This window comes from Beta vulgaris, chromosome 5 (assembly GCF_026745355.1).
Source record: "Beta vulgaris subsp. vulgaris cultivar EL10 chromosome 5, EL10.2, whole genome shotgun sequence".
In the NCBI taxonomy this organism is placed as follows: domain Eukaryota; kingdom Viridiplantae; phylum Streptophyta; class Magnoliopsida; order Caryophyllales; family Amaranthaceae; genus Beta; species Beta vulgaris.
In genome coordinates this window covers 20,884,430-20,893,736 of record NC_079206.1, presented here as the reverse complement: position 1 = coordinate 20,893,736, position 9,307 = coordinate 20,884,430, and the positions used below count along the sequence as shown (strand labels likewise).

The 9,307-nt window shown below is 32.7% G+C and overlaps 1 long non-coding RNA gene across 1 annotated transcript; it reads left to right on the top strand.

Moving 5' to 3' along the window:
* The first annotated feature begins 1,674 nt into the window (after positions 1–1,674).
* LOC109135004 (uncharacterized) lies at positions 1,675–7,483 on the top strand. The gene is made up of 3 exons (XR_007274441.2): positions 1,675–1,971; positions 2,128–2,296; positions 6,669–7,483. It is a non-coding gene; the product is annotated as an uncharacterized LOC109135004 (long non-coding RNA).
* The last annotated feature ends 1,824 nt before the right edge of the window (positions 7,484–9,307 follow it).

Below are 9,307 nucleotides of genomic sequence, written 5' to 3'. Positions count from 1 at the left end.
ATTAACTCAAGCAATATACTAATAATCTCCATTAAGAAGTTCGACATACACAATGCATTAAATAGCAAAAGAAATTAACCTAACTAATGGTCCTATAGTTTAGGAACACAACCCACTAACACTACTCCACTAACTCTTTGATACTTAACCACGTAATGATATATGCTCCAAGCTACTGACTTCCTAATTAATAGCAACTAACTTTGACTAAGTTAATCCACGTAATACATTATTTTGATTAAGGAACTAACTCTCTTTGAAGCACAACCAACACACCCCCTTGCTTCAAAGTCACAGAAACTGCTTAACTTCAACGATTAAATTGCAACAACCGTCCGACTTCGACTGGACCGAACACGCCTTGCTTTAATTCACGACACTAAAGGTACCAAACACCACGACTTTGATCACGTCACAACTGCAACACATACACGACTTTAGAAGAGCCTATCATCTTCTTCTTCTTCAACCTTTTGAGCAAAATTGGATTGCTCTTTCTCTTTCTCATCCCTTTGCTTATTCCAACACCTATCTTCCTTATGCCCATACCTCTTACAATATGTAGTCTTTCTAATTCTCTCCAAGTTTCTCTTTTTTCTCCTTTAAAAATTCTACATGGTATCAAGAGCTTCAGGTTAGATCCGAAAAAGGGAAAGAGATGACGCAAAAAAAAGAAAAAGAAGAGAGAGAGAGAGATAGAGAGAGAAAGAGAGTATTAAAAACAAAATTAAGTAAAAAGAAACAAGCAATGCAGCTTGATTTCATTGTTTGTAAGCAAAATTTTTGTTTGAGTGAAATTTTTTGTGTTTAACCATGAAAGTAATGGTTGGGTGTGGTGTGTTGTTGGGTTCCCTTTTAGCCCATGAAAATGGATTTTAATCCTGTGAAAAAGAGGGCATAAAAAATTGCTTGAGTTGAAGATTGAGTAATCTTTACGAGTGTGTGGAAGTCGCAGTCAACGCTGTAAAAGCATCTGATCAAAAAAGAAGCAAGAATTGAACAGCATGCTATAAAGTCGTATGAAAATGAAACAGCTACTCGCATAACTACATCCCTTGAAGTCAATCTCATAAGCCAACATAACGCAATCAATAAGTGATATAAGAGTTTGAGTGTCGTGTCCTATTTTAAAGGCCAAACAAACAAAGTTACAAGCTACAACATTTGCTTCAGTTCCCTCATTATATTAGTGAATTAAACCAATTTGTTCTTCTCTTACAAACGTCTTTGACTAGGATCCCAACTTCCACATTCATAAATGTTTGGGTGACTTGTACGGTTGAAAATCTTTAATATATATAGTAAATTGTCACATTCATAGCATGAACAGAGAGAAAGTTGTATAAATTTAATGATTTAATATATTATTGACCAATTAAGATTTGAGACAAAAGAATTCATAAGCTTTGATGGTCACCAAATCATTCCTCATTTATTAGTTAAACAACTGAAATTGACGAATTTTGAAAGTCAATAATATTTTGTATCTATAAAATCTATCGAAACTCCAATTTATATATGAATTTCAAATACGTTAAATGTAAGACGCTAAAGGCTATTTCGTCTAATTTTATTTTCTTTGATCTGATTTGGATAATTCTCATTTAATTTGATATGAGTATTTCTGATTTGACATGGGTTGTTACACTAAACGGACCCTTAGATGCTCCGTAGTCTTGAACTCTTGAATCAGGATCTGAAGTTCTGAACACTAAGTTTGTATTCAGTATAAAATAGTCCTTGTAACAATTACAATGCAAGAACTACAAGTACTAGAGTTTGATCACAGAAAACTCCAAATTGATCAATTATAAACTAGATTGAGTTTGAAACAGAAGGGAATCAAAAATCAAATCAAATCAAAATTGAAGTCAATGGAGTCTTCTTCTCTTTCGTCTTGGGATTACCTTCTACTCTTCCTCTTACGCCCTTTATGTGCCCTTCTTTTCGTCCTCTTCATCCTCCTTTTAGGTAAATCTTTTCTTCTTCAAACCTGAAATTATTTATGATTCAAATTTTCCAATTCATCATCTGGGTATAATCTCTTATACTTGTAAAGTTCCAAACTTTATCATCAAAATTTGACCTTTGATTGATTGATTGATTTGATGGGGTTGAATTTTGTAGGTTGGTTTTTAGCGTGGAAATTGGTATTAGTTCATGTTCCATTAGTGCAAGAAATCTTTGGTTTGCGCAAAAAACCTGCTAAAGCTGACCCTCCAAAGCGTCGTTTTTCTCAATTCTACAATTCTCTTGACGCTTCTACTAAACATGTTGCTTCTCCTAATTGATGATGGTAGTAATTCTTTCTTTGATTTTTTTATGTTCTTCTAAATTTGGTTGCTTTTTCCTTGCTCCATGAATATAACTTGTAATTAAACTTTTACTGTTTTTTTGTTTGGTGATTTATCAACTTGATCTTGTTTGGCAATTGTGTGAATTGCAAATTTTGGTTTGTTTGGAGTTTTGGATTAATGGAGGACATATATATTGCAATGAATATTGGAACCAAGAGAAAATTGAACACTATATTCTGAAACATTGTATTGGATCAATAGATATATTCTATTGCAATTATGCAACTATGTCTTTATGTTAGGGTGCGTTCTGTTCAACTTAAAAAATTAAGTTTCAGGTCCAATAAGTTCAGATAAGTTCAGATAAGTTGCAATAAGGTCTAATAAGTGCAATAAGTTCCAATAAGGTCTAATAAGGTCCAATAAGTTCCAATCAGGTGCAATAAGTTCCAATCAGGTGCAATAAGTTCCAATCAAGTGCAATAAGTTCCAATCAGGTCTAATAAGGTCCAATAAGTTCCAATCAGGTCTAATAAGGTCCAATAAGATCCAAATAGTCAATGTTTAATAAACATTTGTATTATTGTCCACTATTTTGTTATTCATAATTTCATATCACTATTAGCGGATTATGTTATTATTAGAATTTTAATTAAAGTACCACAATGATTATATAGTATTATACTTGTATTAGTGTATATTATTTTATTATTTATTTGTATTATGTCTATTATTTTATTATTTATTTGTATTATGTCTATTATTTTATTATTTATATTACTATTAGCTGATTATGTTATTATTAGAATTTTTTTTATTAAAGTACCACAATGTATAGTATTATACTTGTATTATTGTCTATTATTTGATTATTCATATTGCTATTGAATAATATTATAATCATGGTCAAATAGTATTATACTTGTATTATTGTCTATTATTTGATTATTCATATTGCTATTGAATAATATTATAATCATGGTCAAATAATTAAGGTTAACAATAATAATAATAATAATAATAATAATAATAATAATAATATTAGTCTGTATCTTTTCAGCCTTATTTTAGAATTTTGTGATTGAAGAGTGTGGAGGTTGGTTTAAGGGTTAGGCTTCGTTTTGTTTGATGTAAAACATTTTCAGTGTAAATTTTTTTCTTTCATGGAAGACATTATACAATGGAAACACACTTACAAAATTAGATTTTTGTCGTTTGGATTTGTGTAACATAAGTTTGAAAAAGAAAAATCGAAAATGGATGGGAAAGGAGAGGATGGATGGGATGAGAAAAAAAAATAAAAAAAGAGCTAAAGGAGGAGGGAGGAAAATTGGGTTTTCCGTTCGAAAGGAAAATGAGTTACACTCCTTGAGAAAGCTATTTTTAACTATTGGGAAAACTATTTCCACCCCTTCACAAACCAAACAAAGGATGATAAGGAGAAATGGAAAGTTAAGTTGCATGAAAAAACAATTTGCACCATCCAAAGACTCCCTATAGTTTAACAATTGTAATAATAAATTCTTGAATTTATATTAAGTAGACAAGCAAAATGGAAAGATTATTGTGCTGCTTTGTGTGTGTATGTGTCATGTAAACCTGTTGATTCATGAGCAATGGTTATGTAGATCCAGTCTCTTTTTTATTTGATCGAGGCTTGTAAACTGGATATTGTTCACATGAGATTTGCATGCTTGTTGTCTCTTTTGTTTTGTAATTCTGACATTGCCACTTGATTGATTTTCCTTATTGCAACATATTTGGTTTTACGGAGTTTTTTCAGGAACTTATAGAAATGTTTATATCAGCTGTCGCATCCCTTTTTTTTGAAGGTTAGGAGTGGTAGCTCCTCTAGGAGGTTTAAGGTCCCCTGTTTTATGTTATCTTTTCCAGGGTGAAGTTGGAGGAGAGGGGTGCATTTAGGTATATTGGCTTATTATGACATATCATACCTTCACGCTCCTTCAATCTATCTGGCATGTCCATATTTCATCTGCCACCTTTATTCTGGTAGACTGTGGTATTGAAAGTTTCAAATGATTTGCTGCTCATCTTCTTTTTCACAAATCGCTATTCTCCTCTCCCAATAACGACTTACCGTGTCGAGAAAACTCCAGCCGTTGCTCCAGATCTTTTTCATTCCCTTGGAATACTTTGTATATTGAACCTGGTAGGATTTTGGGTTTTAAATCTGCTTCTTTAGATTATTACTTAGATCAGGAATTTTTAAATCTGCACCAGCTATTTCAACTCTTCATCCCCCTCAAGAAATTGCGTCAGACAATTGGACATGGGTAGAATATGTAGGCTCTTCATTTTGAACCTAAGTATGCATTTCCCCCCTGTATATTAGCCGTGTTTGGCAATTGGATGTGTACCAGGTATAAAACTTTTAAATGATTTAGGAGATCTGATTTTAATCTGGAAGGGATTATGAAGTATGATCATGGTGGGCCTTATTGGTTTCTTGATCCAGCAATTTGGTCTTCCTTGAAAATTTTCTACAGAATACTTGATATTGAGGCTTCAGTCTAGTAAATATTTCATCTATTCGTGTGAAAACTTAGTGCTTTTAGACATGTATTAAAAACTAAAAGCTTCATGCATGCCAAACAAGTTGTAAATGGAGTTGTTTTAGCAAGTGCATTGTGCATGATCTATTAATTTTGCTTGAAATTGAAGGTGAAGTACTTTTCCCTATTGGTATAGTTTGGGCAGGTTTAGAAGCTTGTATGTTTAATGATTCAAGACGCCCTTATGGTTGGATCAATTGGTTGATTATCCTTTGTGTCATGATGACTATGATGAGAGTACTGCACTGGTCCAACAATCTTGCATGGATGTTTGATGTCTAATCTTTGTGAGTATATATCATGTGGATTATAAGAGATGAGGAGACGAATTAAATGAATTTATGTGAGAACTTCTACGACATACTTGATTAGAGTACAATATAATGTGTAAACTTTGTCAGTTTGATTATTCTTTTTACTAATTCAACTTGGAAGTTAAGTGCTGTACTGCACTGCTCTGCTTAAAAAGTTCTTTCAATTATGTACATTACCTCATTCATATATATAAGTCGTCTAAAGGAATCTCAAATATTTTGCCAATGTGGTCTATCAAAGAAGGTTAAAGGTAGTATTATAAATTTACATCTGCCAATGTCATGATATGAAATAATCTAAATTTTGTGTTTTTCTAACAAAAATGGAAATTGGAAAATTGTTTGATGTGGAGTTCAACGGGCTTTCTGATGCCTTGGGATAGTATAGTACCTCATTCACCTGGTTCTTTACTCAGAAAATTAAAATGAGTTATGATTTTGTAACTCATGTATCTACTTAAAATATTGTATGATGTTTTAAGATGTGGTCATGCTATTGTCTTATCTTCTGTTTTGCGTCTTTTCTGTTGTTGTTTCTTTTTAGGTGCCTCAGATATCTTACATTGTGGTTTTCTATGGCTATCAATCAAAAACTGAAAATTGCAAAAATGTGTTTCATGCTGATTGTAGCAGTTTCAAAGGGGGAAAAAAAAAAACTAATATTTAAGTGATCTCATCAAATACAGGAGAGGGTTAACTTAATGAGGTATTATTCAAGAGCAATAATTGGTGCAATGAAATTTGTACTGGACCAAATAAAACTGAGAGTGAGTTGCGTGAGATTACTAGATTAATGGAGATATTTAGGGATTATTTTGTTGTATACTGTTCACTTGTTCAAAAGTTTCAGTGTTTTTTTTCATTGTTAGACGTCACTAAACCTTTTGAGCATATGATTAGTATTATTCAGACATAGAACTAGATTTGAGGGAATGATAAGCTGTGTAAACTGGGCTGGAATCAACATTAAATTAGGATAGAAGAGGGATAGGAATATAGGAAGGAAAGGTAGAAGAGGGAAAGAGATAGTAGGGGAGAGAGAGTATTTTTCATCCATAATCTGAATCCTAGGTTTCTATCTAAATTACTGGATGATATATCTGAATTCTGAAGGACTTTCTTCTTGTTTGATCATTGAAAGATGCCCTTAAACATGGGTGATTTATCTATGTTTTGGTGACTAATACTGCATGTTTCTGGTCTAACAATTTTGTATAGATGTTTAGTGTCTAATGTCATATTTGATTTGGGTTGTTAAAGATAGGGGGATGAGCTGCTTAATTTTCTGATAACTTCTATATCCTAGATTAGTGTACAAAATAAATCTTGTCTAGTTCATTTGAGTCATTGGCTATTTATATAAAAGATTGACAGTGGTGTCTTTAACATGTTGTCAATGCTTCATCTCCAGCATTTATTTGGTGCTTTGCTGAGTAGATGAAGCATGATTGTGAGATTTTAATATCTTGTGTTGCTTATGTCAGGTCGAACCAAGGAGGCACAAAAAAAATTCCAGATCTATAGAAACACGGGAAAAGGGGGAAGAAACGGGAATGCTTCTACTTGGTGTTGGACTTGAACTGAGGGCAGAGCCCTTACTTCAGCGCGAAATCCAGTGCCTTTTTTCTGCAATTTTATTGCAGTGATCTGTGACGTTATGCAAAGTGTTTCACTACTATAAAGCAAATTGTTTATCTTCAATTTTGTTTTTCTTTTTGTATCTGTATATTTTTTTTTCCTGGTTTGGGGTGTCTAAAATGTTTTCTCTGGTGAAAGGATTATTGCAAGAGTGGAGTCTAAAGAGTTCGATGAAGGCAATAAATCATCTTTTGAGACCAGCTATGATGAACTTTTTCTGGTCTTGGTAGGGAAAGGAGATGCAACAGCTACTTATAATTCTATATTGCAGCCTGGCTCCTACTGCAAAGTATTTTTACAAGCCACAAATGATACTTCCCTATCCTCTGATTGATGCGGTTGGTGCTCAATTAGCTCGAGATAGTTTTCATGGATGGTTATAGAAATTTGTGTGTTGATGTGCAGGGTTGGGTGGGAGGGGTTCTGAAAGCTAGACGTTCGTGAAAACAGCATTACAATGTACGATGTTGATTGTATATATAACAAAGAAAGAAAAAGAGAAGAACAATGTATGATTTTGGTGAAAATCATTATTGTATACACTATAGAAATTCTATATGTAAGTCTATATGTAATCACATGTCAACAACTGTGCAAATATTGCAGGGTTTGTGTCGATTTCTTTTTAGTTTTGCCACACAGCTTTACATAAATTTCTATATGATTATGGTGTGAAAAAGTCTGCGGCTTTGAAGGATACGTTGGACAGACCAGTGTTAAGGATTGTCTCCCTTCTGTTTATCCTCATGTAAACTTTTCCTTTGGAGGAATCGCAATCAAGCCTACTGGGATAATACTATGAATATGCTAGAGCACACAGTACAGAAGATAAAATATAGTGTAAAGCATAGAAGTTTACAGGTTCTTAGCACTAAAGTTAGTGACAGAGATAGAAACTGGGTAGAAGGATTGTAAAAGTCTGGGCCTGTCCATACTGTGGTGTGGTCGCTTAGGCAATCTTAGGTTGTTTGTTTGTTGAGCTTTTAATATTACTTAACTTTCAAAAAAAAAAAAACAACAATGGCGGATCACTATTGGTGGTCAATCCTACCAAACCTTAATGTGAGTGACAACTTCATTTTCTACGCCTGTATGCTTCTTGCCGCCTTCATTTTCTCGAGCTATCTCTTTACCATTGTACTTTGGTACAATGGCAGATGACCATTGTGTAGAATTTTTAGAAGAGAAAAAAGAGAAGTTTGAGAGAATTAGAAAGACTACATTTTTATATATTTTTCATACTCACATAATGAATAAACAAAACAACCTTTAAATAGGCATACAAAGCACTACTAATAGCATGTCCACTATGTAGCCCACTACTTGCTATCCCACTAACTAGACCTTTATCTAGACCACTACTTGTTAACCCACTAACTAATTATTAGCAACTAATCCTAACTATTAGGAAAATTATTTGACTAATTTTGGAGCATAATCCAACACATTGACCGGTGGTGGTCGATTCTACCCAACTTCAATGTGAGTGATAATTTTCTCGCACTCTCTCGTTACGCTTGTCTTCTCTTCAGCTTCATTTTCTTGAGCTTTGTGTGTGTGTGTTTTTTTTTTTGACAACTGAAAATCGTACAAAGGATGAAACAACAGAGCATGAAAGAAAGAACTTAAGAAAAATAAAGTTAACCAAAAGGCCTACGTTGCTTCCTACACCATTGAGCCAGTTGATTTGCTGTCGTAACCTGTGTCCGTGAGACTTGTTGCACTTGAGCTTTGTGTTTGCACTTGTACTTTGGCACAATGTGGATATTTAAATTTAATATTATGTTACTCATACAATATGACACAGTAATTTGTAGTATATTTATTAAATTTGACTACAAATTTTTTTCTTGAGTCCCCTCTGAATCTATGGTTCTACCAAGTGCTTCATTACTCCTAATTCCTCTTACTAATTGTTACCGTTTACTGATTATTGTATAATAATTATACTAATAATAATTTAAACAATTTTTGTTTCTATTATTCTAATCACTGATTTTGAAGAAAATTTACCCAAGGACGAGATATTTTAACTCTGTTCAGGCCTACGTTGTAATATTATGAAATTTTAGCATTCTAACACAAGTATTATTAGTTTTACTAAAAAATTTCATAAAGTTCGATATTAATTATTTTATAAATACATGTATTTTGAAATGATTTGAAATTAGTATCTATAAATCTCTTTTTATTATATTTATGTATGCCTTACAAAAAAAATGAATGATATTCTTTATTTAGAGCTTTTGCTTTTTTGGTGCTTTGTTTTAATTATATCTTGAATATTGCCTAAGCCAGTTTTCTTTTGTGCATACAACATAATTAGCTTTAAGTAACACCCAAAATGTGTTACTTAAAGTGCTTAAAGTGTAACATTTGATAATAGGTAACACTTTTTGGGGTGTTACATCTGCCCATGTTACCTACACTATTAAGTAAAACTTTTGATCGCCTACAGTAACACTTAAATAAATGTTACTTTAGA